Raw genomic sequence first — 9,074 nt, 5'->3', positions numbered from 1 at the left:
TTCTTATACTTTTTCCTTTTTTCTTTTCTTTTCTTTTTTTTTTCGTGAAGAGGAAGTCTCCTTCTTCACTTTTTCATGGTATATCTTATATATATATATATATATATATATATATAATATCCTTGAATTTTACATTTGTGTAAAAAAAAATTTCGAAATTTCAAAAGTTTAAAAAATAACTTTAAATTAAAAAAAAAAGTTAAAAAATACCATTGTCGTTAGTTTTAGATAAAAATCGTTAAAGTTTTGTTAAAAAAATATCCAACTTTCAAAAGTTTAAAAAATAACCTTAACTTAATAAAAGTTAAAAAATACCTCCACCATTAGTATTTGAACAGAAACCGTTAATTTCTCGTGAAAAAAATAATTTTAAAAATTAAAACAAAAAGTAAACAAAAATGCTCATACCATTAATATGATGATCAATTTGTCTCAAAATTCTCTTAAGTTTGAAAAGAACCAATTTTAAAACAAATTATATAAATATTATCATTTTTTCATATAGATACTCTCGTATTTCTCTTAATGTTTCAATTTTTAGCTTACACCAATTTTCTCAACATCCAAAATAAAAACAAAAATTTTAAGTTAGAACATAAAATCCCACAAAATTTCACTAAACTCTAAAATCAAAACCTCATCTTAAATATACCATAACAATAAATAGTTAGATTAAAAAAATATATATTTGGCTATTAACACGCACAACTACTATCTTACAATTTTGTTAAAATATGCAAGTCTTAAAATCATTTGGTCTTTGTTTATCATCTTTCTTCTTCTTATAGTTCCTATGCCTTAATTAAAGTGCGCAATTTTATTTATTTTAGAAAAACAAGTGTCAAATAGTTAATAAAAAGAGGAGTAAGAGTGTATTGAAAAAGGGAGGGGAGAAAAAGATGGAAAATAGAGAGGTAAGACGATATGAACCGTTTCTGTTCATATAACACAAGAGGTACTTTTTAACTTTTTTTTTTAAAAAAGTTTAAAGATATTTTCAAAAGTTTTGAAAGTTCAATGTATTTTTTAAACAAAAATTTAGTGGTTTTAATCCAAAAGTAACCGTAAGGGTACTTTTAAAACTAATTTTGGAAGTTTAAGGGTATTTTTGAAATGTTGGAAATTTCAAAGGCATTTTTGACACAAAGTGTAAAGTTCATGGACATTTTTTATAATTTAACTAAAAAATTATTTAAAACAAAAAAAAGCCACTTGGCAATAAATAGTTTTTTTTATTTTATTTATAACAAATATATCAGATATAATGGGGGAGGTTTATAAATATACTAACGTGAAAGTAAGATACAAAACTGAAGGAAATTGGATTTGAGATTTCCATGAGCAGCGAAAGAAAGATAATTCCAAATCACAATCATGAATGAACAAAACATTTATAATCGACTTCAAACAAACGGTTATACAATTTATACAGAAATTACAGCATGAAAGTTACAAATGCACAAAAGAAAAAACTGTACGAACATTGGCAGAAGCGTCTCCATGCTCCGTTGCGCACGAACGCTCGAACAACAGCAACCTCGAACGCTCGATCTACATGACCGCAAACCACACAACACAACATGAACACTTCGCGCTCGTCCTCAATGATCGCCTTGGCCACGAACTCCTCAGCAACAGCACGAACAGTTTGCGTCCATCCCTAACGATCGCCCCGATCACGAACTCCTCAGCAACAGCACGGACGGCCTCCAGAAAACCTCGATGGTGTCGAGTTGAGTCTGACACCACCAACAAGGCTACCTTAGTATTCTCGGTGTGAGAATCAGAAGCTGGGCTCTGTTCGGACTTGGAGGCAGACGAAAAAGGAAACACAGATCGTGTACACGACTGGGCAAGTGGGAGAAGGTGGAGACCTATCTCATAGGTCGATGCCCAATCGTTTAGTTAAAACTAAGTGATCGTCTAACAAAAGCTATATGATCATTTAGCTCATCGCTTAGCTCAGTTTGTCGCCTACAGTTTCTACACAATCGTTTACTTAGGGCAAACGATCGTCTAGCAAAACTATGCGATCGTTTAGTAAATACTATACGATCCTTTAGCTAACCCAACCATCGTTTAGTAAATCCGTATTTATTTGACGACTACCGTGAGTTTCTTTACGTGAGAGAGAAAACTCAAAAAACTTTTTCAATCGTTTGCAAAACTCCTTTTCAAAATAGGAAAACCATTTTTCTTTTAAACTCACGGTTACCATGAATCCAATAACCACTCACTAATTTGGTTATTTAAGGAAAATGAATTAATATCCAATAATTAATATTATTATAAATATAAATGATAAACAACTTCTCATACTATATTTATAACCTATAGTTTTAATATTTCATCTCATGAAACATACAAACCATAGTTCTTTTTCTAATCCATGGTACTTAATGTAAATCTCATTTACATCAATCATCCACTAGATGTATCTCATACATCATACCGATTATATTATATATAATCAAAATATCTCTTGTCAATTTGAACATCTCAAATCAATACTAAGAATTGATCCTCAACTGAATCCATTGAGCTACCAAGGGGACCTCATGGACCTGTAGCTCGAAGCTCCAACGGTAGGTGAATAATTGACTAAACTCTTTAGTCACGGGATCCATCATCTATTAATTGCCAGACATTCCATTAAAGACCAACAGCTGAACTCTCCTTACCACAAATATATTATGTGTGCATCTTAACCAATGAGCAGTGCGACAACCCTTCACAGCTCGCTCGTAAGTACAGCTGGGCCAATAACCGTTATGTCCCTATAGTTACATCTGTCTCCTTAAGTACCACTGATCCCTCTAATAAACATAAGTCATAGTCCTACTATGACTGAGTCTTCTCTTTCAAAGAGAAGCTGCGTCCACTATGTTCAAGCCCCGAAATCAGCTCTTAAGGGAGCCATCTCTCTACTTATCCCTGCTTCAAGAAAGAAGTGAATTCCATCTTTTGGATTGAGTTCCCAGCTCCCAGATCAGACAAATCTCCAAAAAGATAGGCATGTTGAGTTGGCAATCTGGCCACTCTCACCTATACTAATGAAAGGACCGCCTTCAAAGGCAGGAGTTCCCAAATACTCAGGATTGAGGTCGTATCATCTATGGTCGTTTAGGTGAGATGCAAGTCTTTAGTCTAGTCATCTCGTGGTCCAGGTCTTGTACAAACTCTTTGTATAGGACACTCCTGCTCGCATGTCTCCACATGAATGGTCAGGATCAACCATCTGTAGTAGTTTACAACACTTGCAAACTTCTACAAAGCGGGCTGTATCCGTAGTGTCACTAAGATCAGGTATCCCACCTTAATCCTTATACTACAAACCTATTTAGGTTATCACTTAAAGGCATGATCCACTTGTATATCACATATACATGCTTAAGTTCACATAAGATAACCAAGGAGCTTTGTTTATTGGATATGAGTAAATGCCAAAATTAAATAACACTTATTTTATTCATTGAACAATGTGTATCTTTATAAAACAACGAGACTCCGGGAGAATTAGGACATCAATCCCAACAGAAACAACATATGATATGATAAAAAGAACAATTTATAGTGATATCCCATAAACTAAAGGGAAAAAAAATAAATTTTCATTAAAAAACTTTGAGGTTTATGTTTTGAAAATTTGTAGTAGGTGTTTTTTTATTAAAAATAAATGAATATATGTCCCCTTTTAAAACTATTTGCAGATATAAATTATTTTATGAATTACCTTAAATACGTTTACCTTCTTTTTTTATTCTAAAATAACCCTATTTTTCCCCTTCTTCTTCGTCGTCCGACTTCAATCTATTTTCTTTCTTTTTGTCTTTCTCCCCATCTTCCTTGTCGTGGGCTTCATCGTCCCCCTTCCGTCCCCCTTTTTCTTGGTCGTTTTTGTTTTCTTTCTATGTTTTTCTACAGCGCCACTTCTTTTGAGGTTTCATCTTCTTTTTGGTCGAACTAATGTGCATTTTTCAGGTACGTCTTCTCCATTCTTCGCGCTTGATTATGAGGTTTTCTGCTCGCAATTTCATCTTTCTACATTCGATTTTGTTTTTCTGACTCGCGATTTTGTATGGTTTAATCTTTTTCTTGTATGATTCTTTCTTCCATGTCTAGGTATTCGATTTCTTACTCTATTTTTGATTGGATGTCTAGGTATACGATTTCTTCTTCTTCTTTTTTTTTTAGGTTTCGTTGATTTTACTTAAAGCATGCTCTGTTTTTAATTCGATTTCCTCAATTTCAAGTATTGACAAAAATTTAACAAAAATTAGTACCCTCACTCCTATCACTGAGTATTATTTGAATTACAAGTCATGAACTGTTATCACTCTTGATAACTGGTAGAAATACAAGTTATTAAAGCTCAAATTAGTAAAACAATGAGAGAAAGCGATGGTAAAATAGGCAATATCATGTCTGAAAGTGACAAACTAAAAGGAATTGTGATCGCGAGTGCTCATCGCATAAAAGCAATTAATTTAACTATTTTGTGCAGGAATAATGCGATGGTGCATATGAAACTGCGATCCAAGGTCACAATGCGACAGCGCGCTTAAAGTTGCGATCGCAAGTCATGTGATCGTGAGAAGTTCTCAAAAAGTGATCGCATAAAAACCTCGCATCAAGGTGACAACATAATAAATCATGATGGGACGTAAAGCTGATAATGGTGGATTTCGAATTCAGTTGACAAGTCGTTAAAAGCCATACTGTAGCAAGTACATTTAACTTTCGGTGACTCTTAAACGGCGCAACAGAGTAGGAAAATTAATGTCGCCCATCGTTGCAATCATTAGTAAGAAAAGCTGCTTCACCTTGAATTCTATAAATATTGAATGCCACCAGAGAGAGAAATATCCACGCACATACATATACATATATATAGAGGACGGAGAGAGCAAGAAGACAAGACGAAGCCGAGAGAAATCGCTCTCGGGCAGATCGAGAGATTGTTAGAAAGCAATACAAAGGAGAGAAGACCAACCCTTGCGAGAGCAAGAATCCAAAACTAGAACAGAGTTGAAGTGATAAATAGCAGTGTAAAAGGCCACGGGAAGTAAGACATTGCTTACCGAGCTTGTTATCTTTCAAACCCATTTGTTATTTTGTATAAAGTACTTTATTTGTAGAAAATGGAAACTTCATTTCGATCAATGTTCAATCTCTCCACACCATGCATGAGTAGCTAAATTTTTGAATGGGTTTAGAAGTACTTAGCTAGCATGACTTAAAATATGCATTTTATGCGATCATCTTGTCTTATGTATGCATCATTCACCCTTTGGACGTACTTGAGAGAGTAGTCTAAAGATAGAATCTAGACTTGAAAGATTCGGATTAGAATCTAAGCTTGAGAGAGTCAGATTAGATCGCATAAGCAAGAGTATAAACTTAGAAATAAGTTCTATTTGCTATTTACATATCGCATGCGTCCTAGAAATAGGAATGGTGGTATGCGGTCACCTTGTCTTATGTGTACGTCATTCATCATTTGGGCATACTTGAGAGAGTAGTCTAAAGATAAAATCTAGGCATGAGAAAGTCGGATCAGATCATATAAGCAAGAGTAGAAACTTAGAAATAAGTTTTATCGACTGTTTCACATATACATCGCATGCGTCCTAGAAATAAGAATTATGACATTCTGCATTGAGAAATGTAGTACTGATATTTGTGTATAGCATGATCGCATAACTTGTGCACAATCTTGGGAAATGTTAGTTAAACCCCTTCTCAACCCCTTCATCGCATACTTATTGTAACTCTATGCTTTCATCGCTCCGCGTTCAACTTCGTCGCATAGGAAAATCTAAATCAAAACACCATCCACTTCTTTTTCACCACCAGAAGAGAATCAAAGAGTTTATCACATATCTATTTAGTAGTTCCTGTGTTTGACCCTAGACTTACCAAGAACCTAAGAAGGCTTATACTTGGGCTTTGTTAGGAAAACTTGTTTGCTCATTGCATAACACACATGATCGCATACTCACACCATCGCATCATAATTCTACACATCAAGTTTTTAACGTCGTTGCTGGAGACTACGATATAGATTGCGCTAACATCAAACCTCTTTGATCTTTGTAGCTTTCAACCTCTGTTGCATTGCCATTCCTACGGTAAAGGAAGAAGCAAGCGTCGCATGAGCGAAGGACACTCTCCTGAGCCCAACTATGACACAGAGATCGAAAGAACATTTCGTAAAAGATAGAGAGACAGATGTAGACAACAAGGAAAAACTTACATAATGGCTGAACAACCTGAAGAACAAGCCGCAAATGAAAACAACATGATGGCAAATCCTATCCTACTGGCAAATGATCGCAATAGACCCATCCGGGACTATGCATCACCAAACTTGTATGATTTCTCCCCAGGAATCATGAGACCAACATTGGATGGATCAAGATTCAAGATGAAGCCAGTAATGTTACAAATGATACAAACAGCAGGATAGTTCGAAGGACGTCATGGTGAAGATTCGCACGCCCATCTACGAAGCTTCATTGAAATTTGTAACACTTTTGTGTTCCCTAATATCTCAGCAGAAGAGGTTTGACTCACGCTATTTCCATTTTCACTATGCGATAAAGTAAGAAAATGGGCATACTCCCTCGAACCAGGAGAGATAACTTCATGGGAGCAAGTTTTGGAGAAGTTTATGAAGAAGTATTTTCCTCCTACAGAGAATGCCAGAAAAAGGAAATTGATCACTAATTTTGAACAAGAAAAATATGAATTGCTCAGTGACGCATGGGCGAGATTCAAGAGACTAGTGCGCGACTGCCCACACAATGGATTGCCGAATTGCCTACAAATGGAGATTTTCTATCATGGACTAAATTCTACATCGCAGACAGCTGCCAATGCGGCAACAGTAGAAGGTCTGCTGGACAAAACATATGACGAGGCAAAGAACATTCTTAATCGCATCTCGGAAAACCACGAAGATTGGCAAGAAAGCGATCAACGAGTAAAACCCAGAGAAGGTAATACAAGTAATAGTGTCATCGCATCATTGCAAAATCAGATGAATGTGATGATAAATTTATTACAGGGCATCACAATAAACAATACCGAAACGCAAAGAGGGCAAGTCAATGCGGTAGAGACTTGAGATAATGGGTGTAATCCGAAAAAAGATTCAAATGTGGTTTCACCAGTTGTGCTACATGTGAAGAGTCGCATTCTGTTGAAGAGTGTCCACGAAATCCACAGTCAATCTACTTTGTCAAGAACAACCCTTTTTCAAACATGTACAACCCCGGGTGGCAAAACCACCCTACTTTTGCTTGAAAAAATAACCAACAACTAGGCTGTCAACCTAGGGCGCAAAGAGAAGGACCACCAGGATTTTTCCAAAGAACTAATGGTCAACAGCAACAACAAGCTAGCAGCTCTCAAACACCACCATCATTCTCTCTGAAGAATTTGTTAAAACAATACATCGAAAAAAATGAAATAGTCCTCCAGAGTCAAGCGACATCCATCCGCAATTTAGAAATCCAGATAGGACAAATTGCGGGAGAGTTAAAGAATAGACCGTAGAGGAACTACCGAGCTCAACTGAGCTCCCACGCAACCCGAGGAATACAGGGAAAGAACACTGTCTAGTAGTCACCCTGAGAAGTGGAAAGGCGACGGTGGAAGTTAAGAAGGAGCCTAGCAGGACCGATTCAAATATGATGGAATCAAAGAAACCGTTGACGCAAAATGAGTCAAAGGAGGTCGAGATTATGGAACCTGAATATGCGACCACCTCTAAGCCTCCAGACCATGGAACAGTAAAAGTACAGCTACCTCCATTCCCTCAAAGACTGAAAAAGAAGCAAAACGATGAAGGTCAATATCATCGCTTCCTGGAAATATTGAAACAACTACACATCAATATTCCATTTACAGAAGCGATAGAGCAGATGCCGATGTATGCCAAGTTTTTTAAGGATATTGTTTTGAAGAAGAGAAGCACAGGAAAATTCGCCACGGTGGCATTAACACAAGAGTCAAATATTATAATCCCACCAAAGATGCGTGACCCAGGCAGCTTTACGATACCCTGCTCAATAGGAGGGATCTACATTGGTCAAGCATTATGCGATCTTAGGGAAAACATCAACTTAATGCCCCTTTCAATCTTCAAACAATTGAATGTAGGTCAGCCGACACCCACTACGGTGACTCTCCAACTTGCAGATAGGTCCCTGGTACACCCTGAAGGAAAATTGAAGGATGTCTTGTTCATAATCGACAAATTTATTCTACCTGCAGACTTTATCATTCTAGATTATGAAGTGGATAAAGATGTGCCAATCATATTGGGATGACCATTCTTGTCTGTTGGTCATGCTCAAATAGATGTGCACAAGGGATAAATCACAATGAGCATCAATGGAAAGAAGCTCAGGTTTAATATTATCAAGGTAATTAAGTTCCCAGAAGATAAAGGCTTATCAAATTCTGACGATGAACACACTCGCGTTGAAGATTTGGAGTCCGAGGAAGAAAATGAAGAAAGAGAGTATGCGACAGCATCCTTAGAAACCTGCCATGCAATAACAGAGACAGTGAACAATGAAGATAAGTTGCATTCTAATGAAGAAAGAAAAACATGGAAACCCTCTTTAGAGCAACCACCTACATTGGAGCTGAAAACTCTACCAAATCACTTGAAGTACGTTTTCCTTGGCCATAATGAAACCTTTCCAATAATCATATCCTCTACATTACCGAAAGTAAAAAAACTGCGCTGCTCAGTATTATGAAGAAATATATTAAAGCAATCGGATGTAAGCTCACAGATATCAGAGATATTAGCTCGACATACTGAAAGAATAGAATTCGGCTCGAAGAAAACCAGAAAGGCTTGATAGAACCTCAACGCAGGAAGTGAAGAAAACCAGAAAGGTGAATTACACTACCACAGAGAAGGAACTTCTAGCGGTAATCTTTGTGATTAAAAAATTTAGACCTTACTTATTGGGATCAAAAGTTGTAGTCCACACTGACTACTTGGCAATAAGATATTTAATGACCAAAAAAGATGCAAAAGCCGAGACTAATCC

At 36.4% G+C, this 9,074-nt stretch overlaps 1 non-coding gene across 1 annotated transcript; it reads right to left on the bottom strand.

The window, feature by feature from the left end:
- Positions 1 to 6,706: 6,706 nt before the first annotated feature.
- LOC120072425 (small nucleolar RNA R71) lies at positions 6,707 to 6,813 on the bottom strand. The gene has a single exon (XR_005480484.1). It is a non-coding gene; the product is annotated as a small nucleolar RNA R71 (small nucleolar RNA).
- Positions 6,814 to 9,074: the final 2,261 nt, after the last annotated feature.

Source organism: Benincasa hispida, chromosome 2, assembly GCF_027475165.1.
Source record: "Benincasa hispida cultivar pf3 chromosome 2, pf3_genome.v1.1, whole genome shotgun sequence".
NCBI lineage: Eukaryota > Viridiplantae > Streptophyta > Magnoliopsida > Cucurbitales > Cucurbitaceae > Benincasa > Benincasa hispida.
The sequence above is the reverse complement of the archived record's forward strand: the minus strand, read 5'-3'. Positions and strand labels throughout refer to the sequence as shown.